The sequence below is a fragment of the Pseudorasbora parva genome, chromosome 13, assembly GCF_024679245.1.
Source record: "Pseudorasbora parva isolate DD20220531a chromosome 13, ASM2467924v1, whole genome shotgun sequence".
NCBI lineage: Eukaryota > Metazoa > Chordata > Actinopteri > Cypriniformes > Gobionidae > Pseudorasbora > Pseudorasbora parva.
In genome coordinates this window covers 20,359,156-20,383,990 of record NC_090184.1, presented here as the reverse complement: position 1 = coordinate 20,383,990, position 24,835 = coordinate 20,359,156, and the positions used below count along the sequence as shown (strand labels likewise).

The 24,835-nt window shown below is 37.6% G+C and overlaps 1 protein-coding gene across 1 annotated transcript in view; it reads right to left on the bottom strand.

Moving 5' to 3' along the window:
* The window catches only part of slc23a2 (solute carrier family 23 member 2), a 65,850-nt gene extending 47,396 nt beyond the window's left edge, over window positions 1-18,454 (bottom strand). The window contains 1 exon segment of the mRNA XM_067413396.1: window positions 18,178-18,454. The gene's annotated coding sequence lies outside the window, so the exon portion shown is untranslated.
* Window positions 18,455-24,835: the final 6,381 nt, after the last annotated feature.

Here is a 24,835-nt window from a genome sequence, read left to right as displayed (position 1 = left end):
TATTAATGTGACTAATAATAATAATTATGATTATTATTACTGCTAAAAATATTTTTTTTAAATAAGAAATATTACCATTACAATAACATTTTCATAATTACAAATAAAAAAAAAAGAGTACGTCAGAATAAATAACAATATAATACTAATTATTATTATTATTTTTGTAATATTTTACAGAAAACTTATTTTACAAAAGAAAAAAAAACTGCTGGGTTACCTATTAATATGCAGACAGCCTATGACTAAAAAACATTAGAAAGGTCTAAGCCTAAGGAGTTATTCTTAAAGTCTGTCTTTAATATGAAATATGAACCTCTTGTGCATCCACTGTGGGGGAAAAAACTCCTGTACATTGAAGAAAAACATGGATTGTCCAACAAATTTATAATTTTTAAAGTTTATTAAGTTTTAAAATGTATTAAGCATTATTTTCTTATTATTGATGACCCAAAAGTTTTTAATTCATACTGAAAGCCAGAGGGCGCCCTCGAGCAGAAACCGCCACATTTGCCCCAGAGAAGTAATTGACATTAGTTTTCAGGAAATCCCTGATGTGAAGCTAACGCGGTTTAAACCATAAAAGAAATGGACGGAGCGATCCCATTGCCTTCTACGGCGTTAAGTGATGTCAGTATAGGAGCACTCACTTCCTGATGGCTGAGCGAACTGCGCAGGCTCAGACTGAGCTTGACGACATAGATGTGACGTGAGCCTCCTGTCTGACAGTTGTAGGTCTTCTAGTAGTTGTGGAACGTGAAATCTGAATCCCGTTGTTTAAATATTTTCTCCCGTTGCTTTTGGCTCACTATGGGCTTCTCTCCATTCTTCTCCCTTGACTTTATCAGACTTTATGTCTCCACGTCCCCCCGACTGCCTCATAGACAGTAAAAGATTGCCTGCGAGCGTCTCCTCAGGTCTATACGGTCATTTCTCAACTGTGCGACAGAGTCGCGTTGGTTATGACGCAATCGTTAGCCTATTTTTACAAAAACAGCTTCTATGGGGCGATAGTGTAAGATACAAGGTAACGGAGCCTTGTATGCATTGACGTGTTTCTTAAAGGGGTACTTCAGCGCTGGGAAGATGAATCTGTATTTAAACTGGGTCATCAATGTAGTAGAAATGTGAAATAATTTTTGAATTTGGTGTCTTCTAGACTGAGAAAAGACAGAAAATGTATTTTTGTCCCATGGGGATGAAAGACTACAATTCCCAGAATGCTTCGCTGCCCTGTGCCATTCCCAACGCCACCAACTTGATTACAGTGACTGAGTTAGAGAAGACACTACAATTAAAAACTGAACGCGTCTGTTCAATATAATGAGTGAGTCACCGCGCGAGTCTCACAGCACTGAGCACTAACTGCAGGAGTGATGAAAGCTGAGGTAATCGCGACTACACTCGCGGCATACATTCACAACGCGAGTTCAGTCTGGCGCGTTTCAGTTCATGCCTTTACAAGCTTAACTTTCATAGAAATTAATTTGAGAAGTTAAAAGACTTACATTGCACACCATAGCTCCGTTTAAATTAGTGCCTGTAGCTGAGCTCTCCCTGAGTTGAGTGTAATCTCCCATCCCCCATGCGCGGATTCAAAACATGCGGAAATAGCTCCCTCTGCTGGCTGTAGTCTTTAGCCTTTGGGCAAACATTCCTCCTATGATGCAAAAATCGTCAATTTGCATCATAGGAGGAATTTTCCCAGAAATAAAATGCATAAATCTCTTGTCTCAGGGAGATATGAGGGGGGAAAGCACAATAATTTGAATATACTCCAGGGTTTCTACTGATACAAAGCCATATGCTAATCGCTGAAGTAACCCTTTAAGAAATAAACAATGAATGGACAAATGGAGTCTTTAAACGCCTCTGATGTAAAGTTATTCACTGTCAAAGTGACTCAAAAATGAATGGGAGTCAATGGGATGCTAACAGCAGGTGATGGCTTGGTTAGCAATGGCCGCCCCTATGGGTCGCTTTCCGAGCGCTAGATTTCCCCCTTGGTTTAAACAGAAGATAGAGACGCTTTGATTAAACATGACGACAATAAACACGACTGCAGCAAAATATGGTGTATTTGAGTTCTTCAAGCCCTCAAGGGTATTTTCATAATAATAAAGTGTATTATAATGCAGTGCTAATTGACATAGAATGCTATAAAATAACGCATTGTCTGCCTCACTCTGATGAGAAGCCACATCACAGCTGATATCAGCTCACAAACACTCGACTGACGATAGGAAGTGAGGTAAAGCATGTTATTAAACGTTGTCTTTTGTTGAACAGGTTTATGAACGCTTCACTAGTTTGTGAAGATGTTTGACTCGGGTTGCTTTTTTAAACGCACGTTATAAGGGACTCAAACTCGCAGTCTTTCAGACGGAACAGCGTTTATCACAGAGCTGCTCTTCTCTAACACACTGGACATTTATTTATTTAATTAAAATCGCAGCCTTTGAGCTTTTATAATCGCACACAAGCCAAATCGCGATTGCGGTTCGATTTCGATTAATCGTGCAGCCCTCATTTTCTTACTTGTGCTTAGTTAAGAAGACATATTATATTAAGTCTGCAGAAATATATTTGAAAAACATTAAATGAATTGATATTTTCAAATCCAGTTAACATTTAGAATGGCAAATGTTGACTGGACTAAAAAATGCAAATCCAGTCAATATTTTATAAAAGTAGGCTATATGGCCAACACAATATTTTACACACAATATTTTACTATGGTAAATAGATTTTTATTTGTGCTGTTGAAATGGGCTGTTAAAAACATTTGATAATAGCCTATATCAGAACAATATTTGGAAAATTATATGTATTTTCGATGTTTTGTTTATGATGGTATCTGCATTATATGAGAAGATGGATCCTACAACACTTACATATTAAATATACATAATTCATGAACATATGTAGTTAATTGTGGCATTTAATCCGCCTAATTTTAATGAATACGTTCAAGAGCTTGTTTGACTACGCGGAAGGATCTGTATTGCTCGTTTGATTTTGCGGAAGGATCTCTGGGGTACTTGTTTGATTTTCGCGGAAGGATTGAGATCAAAGGACTTCGCGAGTTTCAACAGAGAGGCAGCAGTGGCAATTTTGAGCCTGGGTGCAGTTCACGCGTCAGGTAAGTGTTAATGAATAAATTGCATATTGGGCTTGTGTGGATATTTAATGTTAGAAGTGAAGTAAGAAGTAAATTAAGTAAATATATCCAAGGGTAAATGGTCATTATTTAGGCCATAAGTCATGTCTTTGTCAAGTTCACTCGTCATCGAATAAATGATTTACGTTACGTTAATGTGGTCTTTAACCATGTTTAAGTAATAATACATAATTTTGTTTTAAACTATAATACTATATAATGTCTTTTAGATTTAATCTCAGCGTGTGCTATTTCTGTGTCAGACAAACTTTCATTAGCTGGCCAAGGTGCCGTGGTGATTTTTATACCAGCAAATTTACTGAAACATGTCAAAACGTGTAACAATGTAGGCCAAATAATGTACGCTATTAGGGATACGTGGTTGTGTTGAACGTGATTTTTTGTTCATTTCATCGTCCTCACAATTCTAAACTGCGTAAGAGAAAGAAAGCAAGCCATGCAGGCACACAATTTCTTAATCGTAACATGCAAATTTATATGATCTCAGCAAAAATATCACTCGCAAATGAATATTTTTATTTGCAGTCTGGAGTCCTGTATATATATATATATAAAACATTTACTAAGCTAAAAAGTATATACAAATAAAAAAAATAAAAATATACTAAAACAACACTGATAAGACACAATACAGACATTTTTCATGACAAGATGAAATTCATTAGTGTTCACCCAAAAATGCAAATTCTGTCATTAAAGGGGTACTTCAGCGCTGGGAAGATGAATCTGTATTTAAACTGGGTCATCAATATAGTACAATTGTGAAATTATTTTTGAATTTGGTGCCTTCTAGACTAGGGGTGTAAGAAAATATCGATACACGTGAATATCGCGATATTATGTTTGGCGATATTGTATCGATTCTCAAAAACGCTGTATCGATATTTATATATTTATTTATTTACATCCAAGATTCGTGGCTTTGTGTTCGGTTTAAACCACAGACTGTATAACACCCAACCGCTAGATGGCAGTGTTATCTCAGAACGTATAACTGACGCGGAGCCGGAGAAGCGCAAGGTGAAAGTGCGTGCATCACTAGTTTACATTAGCAAACCCAGCTCTCAAGACGATAGAATTATTCCGCTCTTGCAGTATACAGAGCTGAAGTGTGGACTCATGTTGGCTTCAGCTATAAAGAAGCCACTAAGGAAATCGACAAGAATCATTTTGTTTGCAAAATAGGCCAAGTTATAATCTAATACTCGGGAAACACATTGAAACAGAGAGCTCGCTTAACATCCTGATGTCACCCGCGCTGATGAGAAGTGTTTCGATAGAATGTACTGCACGTTTTCCTCTCAGTAACAAAATAAACACACTCCAAAACTGACAGCAGTGGCAGGAGAACGAAAGATAATAGCGATGTGGATATGGATGCACCAGCTCTGCAGCTCAGTAACGTTACTTGAAATAGCACTTTATACAATAGACTGCTTTATAGAAAACAGCTTTAGGGTCCGATCACACAGAACGCGTTTTTCAGGTTCGAAAACGCGAGGCGCACTGCACTCCCTTTTTTGGTCGGCGTTTTCTCATTCAAAAATGAGCAGTGCACTTTAATGTTTCTAGGCAACCCCCGAATCACCTGTACTGTCAGTCAAATCAATGTAACGGTCAACACAACGGAAGGCCCGCCGCTTCATTCATTCGATTGGACAACAGAACATAAGCGCGATGATGTTGCATGCTTTTCCGCTCAGAGTTGACTTTTTTTCCACTTCATGCGCTCGGAGCGCTCCTTCAGAAACGTGAGGCGCCCAGGGCGCATAAGCAGCGCGCATAACGCTCTCTGCCAACCGAAATCCATTCAAAAAAGGCTTCTCGCTGCAAAAACACGTTCTGTGTGATCGGGGCTACTGTGTTAAATATAAAACAGTCATTCAGTCATGAAATGGACTGCACTTTCTGTTGTTAAATAGCCACTGCTATACTGTGAACCTTTAAAACATATACACATACAGAATCCTGCAGTCACTTTACATTTCCCTTAATTTAGATTGCACATTGCATATGATTAGTGTTATAAATGATACTGTATTAATTAAATAAAATACTTTGTCTCGTGTTTTAGGCTTATGGTTGTGTTCTTTATTCTTTTAAATTATAAAAAACAAAAACACACAAAAAGAAATATCGCAATATATTGCCTCTCTTACAATATCGCAATATATTGCAATATATTGCCTCTCTTACAATATCGCAATATATTGCAATATATCGTATCGTAACCCCTGTATCGTGATACGTATTGTATCGCCAGATTCTTGGCAATACACAGCCCTATTCTAGACTGAGAAAAGACAGAAAATGTATTTGTCTCATGGGGATGAAAGACTACAATTCCCAGAATGCTTCGCTGCCCTGCTAGGCCATTCCCAAAGCCACCAACTGGATTACTGTGACTGAGTTGGAGAAGACACTACAATTAAAAACTGAACGTGTCTGTTCAATATAATGAGTGAGTCGCCGCGCGAGTCTCACAGCACTGAGCACTAACTGCAGGAGTGAGATAAATGAGCTGAATGAGCTCATTCACAACGCGTGTTCAGTCTGGCGTGTTTCAGCTCATGCCTTTGCAAGCTTAACTTTCATATAAATTTATTTGGGAAGTTAAAAGACTTACATTGCTCACCATAGCTCTGTTTAAATTAGTGCCAGTAGCTGCGAGCTGAGCTCTGAGTGTGATCTCCCATCCCCGAGTTCAAAACATGCGGAAATGGCTCCCTTTACTGGCTGTAGTCTTTAGCCTTTGGTAAAACATTCCTCCTATGATGCAAATATCGTCAATTTGCATCATAGGAGGAATTTTTCCAGAAATAAAATGCATAAATCTCTCGTCTCAGGGGGATATGAGGGGGAAAGCACAATCATTTGAATATACTTCAGGGTTTCTACTGATACAAAGCCATATGCTAATAGCTGAAGTAACCCTTTAATTGCTCACCCTCATGTTGATCCAAACCCGTCAGACCTTTGTTCATCTTCAGAACACAAATGAAGATATTTTTGATCAAATCTGAGACCTTTCTGACCCCTGTGTACACGGCTATGTAATTAACACTTTCAAGGCCCAGAAAAGTAGTAAAGACATTGTTAAAATCATCCATGTGAATACATTGGTTCAACCTTAATCTGATGAAGTGACAAGAATACTTTTTTTAGTGTTTTAACATTAGTCAACAACGTAAGAGTCTGACACAGGGTATAAATTGTTGAGTAAAGTTGTTATTTTTTTGTTTTTTTTTACACAAAAAGTATTCTTGTCACTTCATAAAATTAACGTCGAAAGACTAGAGTCGAATGGATGATTTTAAAGATGTTTATACCATCTTTCTGGACCTTGAAATTGTTAATTAAAATAGTCGTTTACGCAGGGATCAGAAAGCTCTCGGATTTCATCAAAAATATATCGGCACAAATATCTTTGTGTTCTGAAGATCTTATGGGTTCAGAACGTCATGAGGGTAAATATAATGAAAATTTTCTTTTTTGGGTGAACTAACCTTTTAAAAAGTCTGAAAAACCCTGCCCTGAGTCATCATTCCAAGAAAAGAGACCTTGCCAAGAGATCTTTCCTCTTCTTAGTTGTCTTCTTAAGTATCAATGTGTGCACGGCAAGATGTTCTGTGCAAGCACGTTGTGCTTGAGCACCACCAAGTCATCATTCCAAGAAAAGAGACCTTGCCAAGAGATCTTTTCTCTTCTTAGTTGTCTTCTTAAGTATCAATGTGTGCACGGCAAGATGTTCTGTGCAAGCACGTTGTGCTTGAGCGCCACCAAGTCATCATTCCAAGAAAAGAGACCTTGCCAAGAGATCTTTCCTCTTCTTAGTTGTCTTCTTAAAGGGGGGTGAAACACTCAGTTTCAGTCACTCATGTCAATCTTGAGTACCTATAGAGTAGTATTGCATCCTTCATATCTCCGAAAAGTCTTTAGTTTTATCATATTTATAAAAAAAATATAGGCTGTACCGAGTCTTTCCGGAAAAAACGAGCGCCTGGAGGCGTATCGTGTGGGCGGAGCTAAAGAATGACGATCACGAACGAAGCGGTGACGTCCTCAAGCGTGGAGAAACTCAATGGCTATCTCAGCTAATACAGATAATGATCCACAATCAAATCTGAGGCAGAAATAAATTGAACAGGAGAAACGGCCACATCAGGACGTCCGTCTCTGTGGTATGTAACGTTACTGTATTTAGGGACCTGTCAACATTTCTGTGTCTTTACAAGCAGTTTATGAAGACATGATTCGGTTTATGGACTATTATATGCGACTAGACCTTAGAAGTAGCAAGCAAAACGGTTTTGCACGTCAGAGTCAGACTAGTGTAACGTTATACAGAACAACAATGGAGTAAGTGTTAGCGCATTTGAATGACGAAGCACGCGATCGTGTCGTTTACTGATGTTTACTCACGCGACGAGCCAATAGCAGAGACATTTGAAGAAGTTTTACTCACCGGCTGCTTCCAAAGCAGGACCGAACCTTTATCGCTGGGACTGCTCCGTCAAAAACACACTTCTTTGGTATGATTTGTTGAAGTCCTGTGACAGCAGTGGCGTGGAAATCCACTTTGAGACGCGACTGAAGTGATGCTTTGAAGCTTCCCGTCATTTCTGCGTTCAAATCGGTTCAAATGTAGCGCTGCCTTCCCGGAATGCTGTGCTGAAGTGTTGAAGTCGCTCGACGTTACCCATAGGAATAAAGTGGAGCGCGGCGCGCGACATAAGTCTTCACGGAGGACTGGATCTGCAGCTGAGAGCAGTGTTTACAGCGTGCATTTCCTCTCTCTCACTCTAGTGACGCGCGCGCGCACCCTACCGGGAGAAGAGCCCGTACGGCCCATACAAGGACCTTCCGTTCTATTAACGTCAAGTAGACCCATACTCGAAAAAAACTCTCCGAAACTTGTGAGAAACCGGAAGGAGTATTTTTGACACAGAAATACTCCATCAAACGTCCAACATTAGTTTTTGAAACTTTGTCTATGTTTAGGATGGGAATCCAAGTCTTTAACAGTGTAAAAAGCTCAGTATGCATGAAACAGCATTTCACCCCCCCTTTAAGTATCAATGTGTGCACGGCAAGATGTTCTGTGCAAGCACGTTGTGCTTGAGCGCCACCAAGTCATCATTCCAAGAAAAGAGACCTTGCCAAGAGATCTTTCCTCTTCTTAGTTGTCTTCTTAAGTATCAATGTGTGCACGGCAAGATGTTCTGTGCAAGCACGTTGTGCTTGAGCGCCACCAAGTCATCATTCCAAGAAAAGAGACCCATGACAACACATTCCTCCATACCAGTTAACTCACACAAATATGCAGTTTAATTAGCCCTCTCAGTGGTGAATTGAGTTCAGTGACAATACGGCAGCACTGTAGGAGCCGGACATCACTGGGCCGCTGTCCTGCCCCACTGTGAGGGGAGATTTAAACATCACAGCGCAACCCTACAGGCAATCTATTGAGTTTTAGGACAGTGAATACCAAAGGATGCCGAATTCCTTTAGAAATTAATACATCCACATAGGGTATCGTGGACACAAATTCATTAAACACAAATGAAGTAAGAGGACATTTAAATCAACAGGGGTATCTAAAGTTTTTTAGATGAAAAAAAACTAAATAAAGATAAAGGTTTTGTCAGCAGAACAGGGAGGGCTTGAATCTAGTCTGCACAAGACAGCATGACAAAATTTACTGCAGCAGCAAAAGGGAAATTTATAGAGGTGTGTATCAACTACAAGAGCCCAAGTGATGACGTTCAGGAAGAATAGGTGAATATGCAGTGCTTTAAAGGCAGGGTAGGCGATTGGTTCCAAAAATGTTTTATTGTTAAACTGGTTGAAAGTCTCTTCACATCCTGATACCAATTTTTAAGTGGTCTAAATGTACACATTTATATAATCTGTGGAAGGCGTAGGACCAGAAAATGTTCATCCAATCATTGCATTTGGTCAAATTGCATTGGTACAATATCCTACCTGCATGTCAATGTACACTGAACAAAATTATAAACCCAACACTTGTTTTTGCCCCAATTTTTCATGAGCTAAACTCAAATATCTAAGACGTTTTCCTAAGTCAAACCAAACCAAAAAAACAAGGGTTTTTCACACTTCTACACCTGCTGTTTTGCCCATCACACTGATCATGCACATTCACATTGGCACCCTTTTTTTAGTCATAAGGCATTTATCGTCAGCGATAAGCGTGCACGATAATCGCCCTGGTGTGAACAAGCCTTTATGCTGAGTTCACTTCACAACTACTGTAATCTAGAAGAACATTTCAATAGCAACACTATCAGTGGCAAAATTACTCTGCAGCAGTCAGATGGCACATGTCAGTGCTTTTTAAGTTAGATCAGAGATGCCCAAACTAGGGCCCGCGGGCCAAAGTTGGCCCGTGGTAACCTTTGATTTGGCCCACCGAGGTCCGAGAGAGAGAGCCTACATTTTGAAATGATAAACGCTCAAACATTATAATAAGCATGCATGTTTATTTTCCGTCAGTGAAACAACTCACTGCAGCCTGTAAAACAATTAAACAATTATCAGTAAATAATGGTAACCCAAAGAGTATAAGAAAATTAATTATTAGTTAAAAAAAGATTTGTAGATAGATTCCTAGCCTTTTCCCCCTTAAAGATGCGTCCTATGCCGGTCTGCGCTTTGAGATGAATGTGGGACATGAGCTGGATAGACACCTTTTCTAATATCTTTGTCTTCATGATGTTGCAAAGCAACACTTGTTGTAAAAGGGCTGAAGAGTGAATTTTATCTTCCACAGGGCCAAGACATTTAGGCTATGTTTGATTATTCACCGCTAGAAAAAGCGAAAGTAAAACCGCTGGGTGCACGTGAACTGCGCTATTCAAATAAACTTGACGCGCCTCAAGTCTAATAACAAGCACAAACATAAAATTTAATAAAATAAAATTTGTCAAAAGGTATTCGTCCTACAGTCTTTACCATAGATGTGAATGGGTATAATATACTTAATTATACGCAAACGAAAGGAAGAAGCATTAATATTTTCCTGTGAAAATGAGTGCGACGCGAGTGAAGATTTGAGAAAAGAAACCAGATGTCCATCAAATCGGGTGACCAGAACGCAAAACAGAATTAAAAAGCTGGCAGATCTTAAATTGGGCTCAGCCCACCTCTCTCATCCAGGGCTGCAATGTTACATCTGCGAATTTATTTCCTTTTTAAACAAAGTTTTGTGCTTTTACTCCTGTGGTAATATTCACGTAAAACAGCATTCACATACCAAACACTGGGTTAATGACGAAGATAGAGCTTTAAGTAGAAAATAGTTTTTATGTAAAGAGATAAATTAAAATAAAAAGTGCACAACTCTTCTTAAGTGGAAGGAAGCTACCTTTTTTCCCCATCACGTGGAAACTTGTGCGGGTGAGTCCTTATTTGGGTTAATAAAATAATGAAATTATAGTTAAGTAGAAAATAGTATTTATGTAAAGAGATATAATTTACTATACTCTGTATTTTATCTTTTTATAAAAATAAAAATAAACGACGATATCATCGTCCATTGCGATGTTTTACTGTAAACATTGTCAACTGCCAATTTAGGGGATATCGCCCAACCCTATTTGCAAACAGTCTGTTCCTTTTTTAAAAGAGTAAAATATCCGTCAACTTTATGAATCTGGATCATTGTGTATTTGACATTGAACCGTATTTTACATTGAACACTTGGGGATTGTTGCCCATTTAATTGGTCATTAAAATGCAACACTTTACAAATAAAACTGCATAATATTAGTTAATCAGATTACATTTGTTTTATATTTATTGTAAACATTATGAAATGAATAAACCCATAGCAACTTTAATGTAGGCCTAATACAGTTTGATTTATGATTTTTTTTTAAATTACTTTCGGCCCACGTCTCTCAATCAAGTTTGATTTTTGGCCCTTCATAGGAAAAAGTTTGGGCACCCCTGAGTTAGATGTTATGTAATGTAATGTTAAGTGCTTTGAGAGTTGAGGTAGCTTAACGCTGTCTCACGTGACGCTTTGCAGAATCTGGTGTACGAAGGATACGTGGCTTTGGAGCCAACCTGAAGGGAGGGTGGGATCTAATGCTTCCAAAGCTAGCTTGCTATTGCTAGCTGCGCCAAAAACAATGCGACAATGTGGGGAGATAAAAAAAAAAAAATCTAAATTTAAAATGAACAGGTAAACCCTTTACCTAACCTGACACTAGGGCTGTCAACGAATATTATAAAATCGAATAGCTTTTAAAAAACTAATTTCGAAAGGTGAAAATTAATATTCAAATTTAAAAATAAAAAAAGCGGGGGGAAAAAACGCAGCAGTAGTAGAGGCGTGGCTGTCTGCTTTGTGAGTGGGCGCGCACATGGGGGTTCAGGGACAGCTCACGGGTAGGCCTGTCACGATAACACATTTTGCTGGACGATAAATTAGCTAAGAAATTATTGCGATAAACGATAATATTGTCGTTCTGAGACCATTTTCATCTAAAATAATGATAATGGCATAATAATGCAGTTAATTTTTTTCAAAGATCAATAAACTTTTATTTCTAAAGACTATTTAACACTGAAAACGGAAAACATTTAAAATATCTACAATAAATGAACAAAAGACCAAAAACAATAAATAAAATGGATGAAAAGTGCAACAGATGAGGTGCAGATTAGGGGTGGCACGGTTCACAATGGCGAGACACCATTTCGCATGGCGCCGTGCACGTCAAATTTTGCACGATTAATTGATTTATTGACTATCGCGACAGGCCTAGTCACAGGAGTCGCACTGTCACTGCTGAAAGTTGACGCGTCTTGCAGTGAAGATGGCAGAAAGTGCAGCGCTCAACTCGGTCGCAGCAAAAGCGATTTTAACTCCAAAATCTAAAAAGCCATGTCTGGAAGTACTTTGGATTTTGGTCAGTTGGAGGTAAAATTGTTGAGCCGCGAGATAAAGTTGTATGCAAGCGATGTCAAATTCAGTTAGCATACCATGCCTTATTTTATTTAACATTAAACAGAAACACTAAAGTGTACTGGCTACTGTACTGACTGAAGAGATATTGCATGAATCAAGGATAAATACACTGCTTTCACTGGTGTTATTATTTACCGTTTCATGTCAAGGAAAAGTTCCATGTTTACCACAGCACAGCTCACTCGGAGCGTTCAATAAGCTGTAAAACTTAAATTATTATTAATAATATTTGTTTCAATCACTGAATAAAGCCTGCTATATTTGGGATAAGAGTTGTAACCTTAAATTGCTTGCACATAGCTCTTGATAAGCACTCAAAGTTTGTTCATTTAAACCGTTATTCGCAGAGAGCGTGAGGGCGAGAGAGAGAGAGAGGTCTTTTCTCTGCGGTCTTAACCATTAGTTGATTTACTTGTTTTTGTGTAAGTAATACGTTGTCAAATGTATATACTTAAATAGACAACCTATACAATTAGTTATGTCTCTTTGTATTAATTTGTCCTGTTATTGACGTAATTGACAAAATGTGCAACCAGATGTTCGAATAGTTTGAAAATTACGGGAATGTTCAAACGTCATTTTTGAGCAATTTTTACAGCCCTACCTGACATAGAAAGAAGCTTATAAAAAACACTGTCTGCACACTGTGGCAAAAAAGGCATCAGCCAAATTTAAAAACCATGCACATGATGTGACCCTGATTGTCTGGGTTGGGTTTAATTTTAAGGTCAGCTACATGAAAATGAATGAGCGTTGCAGAAAAGGGTCCCACACATTAGATACAATACTGTAAATACATTTAATTTTCAAATATGGCAATAGTTAAATCATCCTCTGCCTAAATGCTGATGCTTCAACATTATGGTAGGTCAACAGGAAGGCCATTCTCAAAGAAATGTTTGTCATAAAAAGTGCTGAAGTTTTAAATTCAGTGCCATTTTCTTCCATAAAAGCTGATAGCGAGTATTTAACATGAGGACATACAAATAAATATGAAAAAAACATTTAAAAAAATAATGATTATTTTCTTTATCATTATTTTTTTTATATAATGGCAGTGACTATATATATATATATATATATATATATATATATATATATATATATATATATACAAAATACTGTTCAAACTAAAAATCAACCCATTTAACAATACAATGTTTTTCTAAAAATCCTAAAAATAAAAAAATAAAGAATAAAATCCTTCAAGCATTTAAAGGATGTAACACCAGTGACATATCTAAATAAACAGAGTAATATACATACATTTAGTCTCAGTGTAATGTTAGAAGAACATGAGTGCAAAAAGTCTTAAACGCAAATAGTCAAAGAAAAGCTTACCATCTAAGAGTCGTGTGACTGTCATATGCTTGCCTCGCAAACGGGACCAAACTCCCCACACTGCAAAAAATGCTTTTCTTACTTAGTAAATTAAATGTCTAAATATTCTTGAATTAAGAAACATTTACTAGACAAGTAAAAAAATATTGTCTTGTTTTGGGGGAAAATAATTCAAAATTATGAGTTTTTGCATAAAATAAACAAAATCATCTGCCAGTCACGTAAGCAAAATAATCTTCTTTTAATATAATTTTGCTTACCCCACTGGCAGATATTTTGCTTATTTTAAGCAAAAACTTCCAAAATAAGACAATCCATTAGCTTGTCTATTAAAAACGTATTGTTTTAAGAATTTTTAGATGTTTGGACTAGAAACAATACAAAAATACTAAGTAAGAAAAGCATTTTTTTGCTGTGCATGTACGTTATTTTAAAATGTAAGACGGATTACCCAGATAGTTTCACATCTACTGTTAATGAAATTTTGGTAGGCTACATGGTTTTCACTATCAGATGGCTAGCCTAATTGTTATATAATTCAGATGGGCTACATGTTATTTTATGGTACGCCAAAAATAGAGGTCATCTTACATGCAGGGTCCTCTCGGGAGCCAAAAATTAAAATTCTGTCATTTCATCAAGTCATAATGACTTTCTGTAAAAAATAAGAAATGTTTAAGTGTCTCAGCTTCTGTCAATCTTGAGCACCTTGCATTCTTCACATCTCCAAAGAGTCTTTAGTTTAAGCATATTTAGCTTATTGCTTTGAGAGTCTGTAAGCTGTGACATCCAACGTGGAAAAAAAAAAAATGTCCTGAATGAATGATGGCTATCAATCAGATTCAGCCATACATATATGATCCAGAATCAGATCCAGAGGCTGAAATTGAAGAGCAGCCGCAACAACATCTACAGCAGGATGTCTCTACAGTGGTACTGTAACTGCATATATTTACTTAGTGGCTTGTGTAAATACATTGCATGCTCAATTGATAAATTAACTTATACATGATTATGTTGTTTACTTGATGTGCACTTAAGCAGGGGTGGCAGTGGCTCATGTAGGTTGCCTACAAACCAGAAGGTTGGTGGTTCAATCCTGACCTCCTGAAGTGTTGAGGTGTCCATGAGTAAGACACTTAACCTCAGCTGCTCTCGACAAGCTGGATGGTGCCTTATATGGCTGACATCGCCGTCGGTGTATGAATGGGTGAATGGGAGGCATAAATATAAAGGGCTTTGGATGGCCATATGGTCTGTTGAAGGCACTATATAAATGCAGTCCATTTAACATTTAAGCAGCGATAGCCAACAACACAAACATTTGAAGCAGTTTTACTCACAGCTTGCGGTTCCAACACATGACCATGACCTTTATCGTTGGGGCTGCTCCATCTTTGAGCATTAGACAATCAGCAAATCCAGAGTTGACCTTGGCCTTGTTTATAAAACAATCGTCGCCCGGAATGCAGGGAACAAACAAAAACACGTGTGCAACTTTTCCATTGCTTCTCTGGAAAAACAAACTCTATCCACTGGCCCCTTAACGCTGGGTTATTTGGGAAGCTGAACAGGGTTGTCTTGTCCAGACAACCAAAAATACCCTTCTTTGGTGACATTGGGTGCATTTACATGCACACCAGTAAGCTGATAACTCAAAAAAAAAAAAATCAGCTTATTGAAATAATCAGTTTTCCCCGTTTACAAGCAAACCAGTAAACTGACAATGCAAGTAAACCGCGCTTACATGACTTTATTAATAAACTGGGTTATTTCCTTGTAGTGACATCAAAAATAATAATGTCCGTATCTGACTCTGAGTTTTTCAAATGCTACATCAGTTGTGATGTAAAATAAAGCGTCCACCATGTCAGCAGGAGATTTTCGGCTCATATTATCGCTCATCAGTTACATGTGCAGCGTTTTGACTGAACCTCATCTACTTCTGCTGCATGAGATGAGAACACATCTTTACAATTTTATGGGTGAAAAGAGTTTGTGATATATGTCCTTATTTCATTCAAAACGCTAGCTCGCTCTGTCTGGATGCGTTTAAATCTGCTCTAAGTTTGCGTTTTTGTCACCTATCGCACATGCGCACTTCCCTAAAGCAGAGCATAGCACCGACGACTTCCCTAAAGCAGAGCATAGCGCATTGATGGAAGTGCTTTTGCTCTCTTGGCGTGGACGCACACGTATGCCCTTTCAGAAGAAGTGGCCATAAGGAAATTCTGCCCTTGTTTACGTCACATATGGCCAAACTAGGGGAAAAAAAACTTTCCGAAACGTATGAAAAACCAGGAGTATTTTTGACACAGAAATACTACATCAAACATCCAACTTATTTAAAAAAACAAAAAACTTTGGCCATGTTTAGCATGGGAATTCAAGTCTTTAACAAAACTCAGAAGAAAACTCATAAGGTTAACTAAAATCAACACATTTAACGATACAATGTTTTTCTTGATAAAATCCTTCAAGCATTTAAATGATGTAACACCAGTGACGTATAATGCCTTATTCTGCATATTCTACATCTCTTAATTCTACCCAATACCTAAACTCAACTATCTTATAGACTATTTATAAGCAGTAATTAGAAGTTTAGCATAGTCATAGTTAATAGTGAGAATTGGACCTTGAACTAAAGTGCGACCGTAAATGTTTCCTCATGAGAAACAGAAAGAGACAGGAAAAGAGAAGAGAGAATGCAGAATCAGTGACTGACATAGCATGAGCGAAAGTGTGCGGCATATTTTTCGCTTCAAGAAACTAAATCCCATTTGTGGGTGATCAGATGACTGAGAAAAAGAAAGAATCAAAAAGAGGAAGAAAGACCTCAATACCATCTTGTTTTTCAGTGGCGCGTTACATAATGTTCTGTGGGCTGGTGTGTTAACATGCTCTCTCAGCTTCACCGTTTAATTACATGGCTCTCTCCCTCTCTTTACTTGGTTAAGCTGTCTGCAAAATCAATACAGTTAATTGGCAATTTCTTAAACAATCCACTTCTAGGCATGTTTGAATTGACAAGTGACCAATTACTTTTGCTGACAAGTGCTGATTCAAACTAAGATAAAAAAAAAAACACTACAACTATGAGGAGCCATCACCTTTAACTTCTCTGCACAATATTTAGGCACAGTTCCTCTGAGCTTCAGTTTATCTAAACTGTTTATGAAGTCCTGGATGTCTTTCAGTTTATATACTTTTAAAGGATAAGATCAAAAAGAGCAGATTCAATTATAATCTCAGAATGGGGGTCAGTATGATTAATAATTTTAGTCAGCAAAGATACATTTAATATACATTAAATAGTCACAGAATAGACATCAATAAATGTGATAAGTCATCACAATTTCCTATTATTTCCATATTTTCCAAGACCTTAAAGGTATAGCTTACCCAAAAATTAAAAATACCCCATGATTTACTCATCCTCAAGCCATTCTTCTTTCAAACAAATACAATCAGAGATATATAAAAATAGCTTCTTCCACCCGAAGCTAGAAGTTTGACTTTAACATGTTATATATGGATAAAAACAAACAAACATTGATTTGCTTCAGAAGGCCTTTATTAGCCATGTTGATCATGGGGTAATTTTCATTTTTGGGTGAACTATCCCTTCAACAATAACCTTCATAAAGTATCTTGCTTGAGGGCACAAGTGGGCTAGGTTAAAGTCAACCTAAAAAGCATGTTTAGTTGGCAGCCACTAGACAACATCTACCTACTCATTTCCTCAGAAACATAAAATCACTGATGGAAACTATACAACAATTAACAAATCCATTCATGATACTTAATGAGGCACACACTATGCCCAGGTAGTATCACGTGTCACAGATGATGACGCCATGCATGAACCACCGGAACATGCTCTTCTTCACATGCTTTACCCTAGATCAACCTTTCTATCAAACTATTACTAACCTTGGCATAGCCCTCAAAGATAATCCAAACAAGTATCCCTTTATTTAAGCAACTAAGATAAGAACGTTTAATATTTAAACTATCATTTCATCATACAGGAACTGGACGCATGACAGCAAATGAAATTATACATTTCTCACTGCTTTTTTTTGGGGGGGGGGGGGGTATACTTAATAGTTTGTTGTGTTTGGCTTAATTAAACGTGGCATAATGTCGTTTTGCATTATTAAATCTCAATTAAGTGATCGACCATGTGCGTTTAATCCAGTGCGCATTTGGAAAACAGAAAGATTAATTCGCTGTCACATAACGTTAGTTATTATAAAATGAGATAATACATCTCAAACCAGACCGGCTAAAAAGCACGTGGTCCTTTAAAAGAGCAAGCCTCTCAACATCTATGGCCCAGCTCACCAGACAGATCGATTGTGGTGAACGATATCCCTCAAGTCTTATATTACATAAACAAGAAAATGAAATATGTAAATGTTCATATAACAGCTTCTTATTGATGTATGATTTGGCATCGTTTTATCGTATCTCTGTCACTGGAATGAGGTTTTGATGGGATGCGAGTGCGACTATGACATTTTCTATCATTATTATTATTATTCTATTATTATTGCCTATTGAGATTAAGAAAATATATATACAATATATATTATATTAAATAGAAGTACACCGCTTGTGTCACAAAATACATTCAACCGTTATTGCTTACCTTTCAGGGAAGAAAAAAAACGTTGTCCTCTTCTTCTGAAATTCCCCTTGTGTTCTGTCGCGATACCTGGAAGCTACACCGACTGTCCTACATCAACACTACTGAGGGTCAATACATGAACAACGACTTTCTCTGGACAAACACCGTCAGCAGGAATGAGTCTTCTGACTACACGGGCTTACATATGATGCGCTGGAGGCAACCGGGACGATTTTTGTCCGGTTATATAGTAACACACGGACGTACACACAGGGGCACTGTGGCATTTCAACGCATGCTCAAAACAAACTCTGACGTCGCGACGCTTACAAGCCCCGCCATTCTGATCACTCTCGGCCAATAGAATTGTTCAGAAGCGATGACGCCACAGGCCAGTCATCTCTTTTGCCAGCCCCTGTGATTCCATAAGCCCGCTCATTCACACACGCCCCCTATCTGTCTCACAGGGCTCCCATTTCCTCCAATGTGGTGTAACAGTAAAGATGGCGCTTTTAGTCAGTTTTATTTTATATTTATTAGAAGTAGGCTATCATGTTTACAACATAAGCTACAATATGTAATTATATAGAAAGCAACAAAAGTTCTAGGGTTAAGGAAAGAGACGGAAAATATATGTAAACATATACATGAATGAGAAACAAAACATAGCCTACATCGAACATTATTAAAATATAATTAACGATCTTTTTAATACAACCCTGTTTCACTTAATTCCACCCGCGGTGTTCCTCTGCGCCCCCTGACGGTCTTCACACTGCACTACGTCATTACTTAATTGACCTACATTATGTCATTGTCATCACTACATAATGATATGGCACCAATGATCTGAGCTGCATCTCACATTACAAACTTAGTGCGAACACGTTTGGAAAAGTCTCACACTTTGTGCTATTTGCACTCTCAATGCCTGTTTTGCATTGTCATTATTATCAAACATTTTCATTACAAAACAAATTATATAATTAGGCTACAACCACAAATCTGAGTGAATAAACCATCAAAAGATCATGTAATGCTGCAAACATAGCTCACTGAATGAATGCCATTGAAAAGGCAGATGAAGAGTGTGTTGTGTAATTGATTAAAAGTGTTAAATGTGTTTTTGCTAAGCTTTCAATGAAGGGTTTAAGAGAGTAGCAGACCACCGACTAAGCTTTATGAACATCTAAGCTGTACACCTATAGCAGCAGTGAATAAATACAAGTTACACTTTTAAGGTGTATTTTTTCACTGTTATTATACAAGTTCTGAGTAATAACTATGTACTTACTGCAGGGTTTGGGATTAGAGTTTGGTTTGGTTTAGACCTGTAATTATGCATAATTTAAAGTAAAATGTAACATATGTAACAATGACACTGCAAAATAAACTATTACCGAATCTTGTTGTAGGTGCTTTTATTATATATGTATACAATTGGTAATACAGAGCAGTTACACTAAGAAAAAAGAAAAGAAAAAGAAAGAAGAAAAAAAAAATTGTTGCTATTGTCTGAATGTAATTTCTTTATTAGGATTTCGAAGGCTAATAATTGTGTTACATTAAGTTATCTGTGATGCATATACAATAAAATCAACAGAGTACTGTTTAAAAAAAATTATATATATATATATATATATATATATATATATATATAGAGAGAGAGAGAGAGAGAGAGAGAGAGAGAGAGAGAGAGAGAGAGAGAGAGAGAGAGAGAGAGAGAGAGATAGATCTATATATTTTAAACAGTACTCTGTTGATTTTATTGTGTATATATATATATATATATATATATATATATATATATATATATATATATACGATTAGTCCAAAATACTACACTTATAAAGGGAGCACTTCTAAAAATGATGCATCCTTTCAACATGACTATGTACTGCCCTCTGATGGTGTGCGTATGCAATGTTATATAAATTGAAATAAATTTGTTTTGCAAAGAGCCTACTGCTTCTTATGTAATATGGTATTTCCCTAATAAAATAATTTAAATAATTGCAAATCTATTGTTCTTTACATCCCAAATTGTAAGCCTGAAAAAACAAACAAACAAAACTTAAAAAATTAAGTCCAGATATCTCTCTCTTGAATCAATTAGCCATTCATGTTTTAAATCCCATTATGTTTGAAATTCAAGCAGTGTCACTCCAATCGATGAATCGTGACGATGATGTTCCGATGTCTCTCTTTCTCTCTCTCTCTCTCTCTCTCTCTCTCTCTCTCTCTCTCTCTCTCTCTCTCTCTCTCTCTCTCTTTCTCTCTCTCTCTCTCTCTCTCTCTCTCTCTCTCTCTCTCTCTCTCTCTCTCTCTCTCTCTCTCTCTCTCTCTCTCTCAGCATTAAAACAGCATCGTCACAATTCATCGATTGGAGTGACAATGCTTAAATTTCAAACATAATGGGATTTAAAACATGAATGGCTAATTGATTCAATTTTTAACCCAACTTTGGGTTTGTCCATGTTTGAAATTTGTAACCAACAGTTGAGTTTGTTCATAGGGCCTATTTGAAATGTTTAACCCAACGGTTGGGTGTATTCATATTTTAAATTTTAACCCGACATTGGGTTTATTCCATATAAGACCCAAATTTGGGTTGAAACAACCCATGATGTTTTAGGCTGCTTTCACACCCAGGAGCAACGAACTCGGGTTCGGTCCAGGTAATCGAACCAAGTGTGAAAGCACCCTGTATGACAGCTTAAAGTTCACCCAAATAATAAAAATTCAGACATTAATTATTCACCCTGTTGTCCTTTGGCACCCGCAAGACCTTTGTTCATCTTTGGAACACAAATTAAGATCCAATGGCTAGAAAGGCCTTTATTGGCCAACAATGTAATTTCATTCGCCAAGACCCATAAAAGGTAAAGACGTCGTTAAAAAGCCCATCTCACTAAAGTGGCTCTACAATTATTTTATGAATTGACGAGAATAGTTTTCGTGCCCAAATAACAACGTATAGTGATGGCCTATTTCAAAACACATCTTCTTTAATCTTCGGAGCTTAATGAATCAGCGTATGGATTCATTATTTCGGATCGGCGTGTCAAATCCGAACAGCTGAAATCACGCGACTTTGGCGATCTGAACCGATACACTGATTCATAAACACTCCAAAGTTTCTAGAAGCAGTGTTTTGAAATCGGCCATCACTATATAAGTCGTTATTTAGTTGTTGTTGTTGTTTTTTTGCGCACAAAAAAGATTCTCGTCGCTTAAAAAAAATATTGTAGAACCACTAGAGTGAGATGGACTTTGTAACATTTTTTGGGTGAACTAACCCTTTCATACCTCATGCCAATTGAACAAAATAAAATAAATGTACAGTCAATAAGTAACTGTGTAAAATTTGATTTATTTATTTCAGTTTAAATTATTTCTGCATCCTGCTCACTTTCTATGAATTCTATTGTATTTCTACATCGTCTAAAGTTTTACCGTAAAATTTCAATGATGACTTTCTCACCCCAAATACGTTTTAAAATAAATCTCACCCTGTTTATAATCACAAACATTGTTATGACGGACACTTCTTATCACAGGACAGATGCAACACGACAGATGTGAGTTTGCGCGTGCTTCTTCTTTAATTTAATATCTGCACTGGCTGTAAAATGGCATGAATCAATAAATATATTTCTGCTCAGAAGTGCTACGGGAAGTGATGTCACTCTTGGAAATAGCAGCAGGCCTGAACAGACGGGAAATAATCTCAGTAAGCAGTAGTGCTTTCATAATAAAAGAACAAGAGCTAGACAGTGTTGACTTCGTCGCCTTCCTGGTTATTTAAGAGCTCAATTGCCTGAATCAGTAGCTAATCTGTGGTGCTAATTGATAGATGTAGGTTAGTGGGTCCATGGGCCTCATTCAGGTTCATGTTAACTGGTTTACAGTTCAAGGAATCACAAGATTTCATAAGATGGAAACAAGGGATATGATGGGAATTGTGAAGATGAACACCCAACATAAGAGGAAGGTGAACTAGAGGTTAGAGAAGAGAGATTCTATTCCCTAGTTAGGCACCCAAAGCAAACAAAATGGAGACGCGTCTCCAGCATGAACCAAAACACACAGATTTACATAAACACAGCACACGTTCCTATAAGGACAATTCTATGTAAACACATTCACATACCCACAGATATCTAGTTTCTGAAGGCAAATCACACATGGAGAGTTGCAAATCTGATTTTCTGAATATTGTTTTGTTATAATATATTTATATTGTTATAATTTAATGTTCTCATAATAACTGACACATTTCTGATCAAGCACACATTAAAGGTTTATCCCTATGGTAATGTTTGATCATTTTAAGCTAATTATTTTTTTTTTTTTTACTTCATCTGAATAGTTTGAAACTTGGTGACATGGCACTTGCAAACACACAAAAAAGGTGGACATGAAAAGGCTAAATGATGTTGGTATAAGGTTTCAACTTTTACTTGTCTTGTTTGGTTTTGGGTTTGTTTCATCTCCTTGTTTATGTCACGTCTCTTATTGTTTGCTTCCTGTTTTTTATGTGCTTCCCTAGCTCCGCTTGCTATCCTGCCATGTGCTCCCTGTGACTGTGTCATACTCTGATTGGTTGTTTTGGTCATGTGTTTCTCAGTTCTGTTTTCTCATTGGTTCATTGTTTGATTATTCACATGTCCTTCTTACATGTTATCTCTGTGTGTATAGCCCTCGTGTTTCTATTGTCCCCTATCTAGCCTTGATGTTGTTTGTTTCAGCTGTTTGGCGAGTTTTATACATAATCTTTAAAGGTGGGGTAAGTGTTATTTAAAAAACGTTTTAGAAAAAGGACTTGGGTAGCCTGACAATCCAGACCTACATCAAGATGTTTGGTCTGGAAACTCACCGTAGACAGGGCTCAATCCGAGGGGCGGGATAAACGGTTGTCTTTCAAACTCCCTCTGCACGAGATAGGATACGGTACACAACCAACCAGAGCAACGAAGGTGAAACAGAGCTTGTTGATAGATTAAACATTCACCGTATCCAGTCAGACAAAACTCCGAACACATCTTCCCTTTTTAAGAATGACTTCAGTGCCGTTCCTTGTTCTTTTCTCAGAGAAAAGCTTAACTCCAAGTCTTCCAGAGTCACAGTCAAAGCTGATTCGAAAGACCGCCGTTCACCAGTTTCTGTGTTTACTAGAAGCACGCAAACGCAACTCGGCCGTTGTCATTATGGCCCCGCCCACCGACTCTATACATGATGTGATTGGCCTGGCAAGAGTTTGCCGTTTACAGCTCAGAAGGGTATTGAGAGTTGCTAGACAACATTTGCGGGCAGATTAGATTTGCTGCCGCTAGGGTGAAGCGGCAGCAAATTGTTTGCTTCCTGAAATTTAATATCGGCTCGTGTTCTATCGTGTTGTTCATGAGAACGGTTTGTGTTTTAGTGATCGCTATAACTCTAATCTTGTCATAATTGTAATATGCCGTTAGTTGGACTGTCGGCTCGTGTTCTATCGAGTTATTCATGAGAACGGTTTTTGTGATGGAAGGGATGACTTTTTCATTGAATATTGGACCTGGATTAGTTACACACAGATTCTGCCACAGTCGTTGCCTGGGTTACGTATGTGTGGGGCGGAGCTATCACAATAGGGCCGAGACCCTTTTGGGGGTAGGGGCGTGTTTGTTTTGGTGATTTAAAATATAAACAACGATTACCGGAAAGTACTTACCCCACCTTTATGGAAAACGATTAAAAGCGTTAAAAGTGTCAAAAACAGTGCCATCTAACGGCAGGTCAAATGTATAGCCGCCATAAACCAGTGCATCTCTGTTGTTGAATCCATTAAGCACAAATAAAAGCCTGACAATGTTAAATTCACATATTAAAGTGTGGCAATTAATTAAATATAACAATTATAATAATACTAATTATAATAATAATAATACCAACAAAGTTGTTTGATGCAAGTAAATGGTGCTCTTGGTTTACATGTCAGAATATGATCATGTAATATTATAGGCTATTATATAAAAACAATGTTAGTAAATGGTACTGTTTGCAGTCAAATCTCTCTCTCTCTCTCTCTCTCTCTCTCTCTCTCTCACACACACACACACACACACACACACACACACACACACACACACACACACACACACACACACACACACACACACACACACACACACACACACACACACACACACACACACATGTCGTGTTTCCATGTTTTATGGGGACTTTCCATAGGCGTAATGGATTTCATACTGTACAAACTGTACATCCTATCCCCTTACACTGCCCCTGCCCCTAAACCTACCCATCACAGGAGACATTCTGCATTTTTAGTTTCTCAAAAAAAACTCCTTCTGTGTGATTTATAAGATGTTTTCCTCATGGGGACCTAAAAATGTCCCCACAAGGACAAGGATTTCGGATATTGCCATCTTTGTGGGGACATTTTGTCCCCATAACGTAGGGATTACCAGGTCACACACACACACACACACACACACACACACACACACGTCTATGAATCCCTTTACATTGTGGGGACCGCTGAGGGAACTTTATAAATGTAATGGAGTGTCCCTTTAAGAATGGACTTTAGCACATTGGCTAAATGACATACAACTTCCCGTCTTTCATTACTGTTATTAAAATCATCAGAAACATGAAAAGAAACACACCGGTA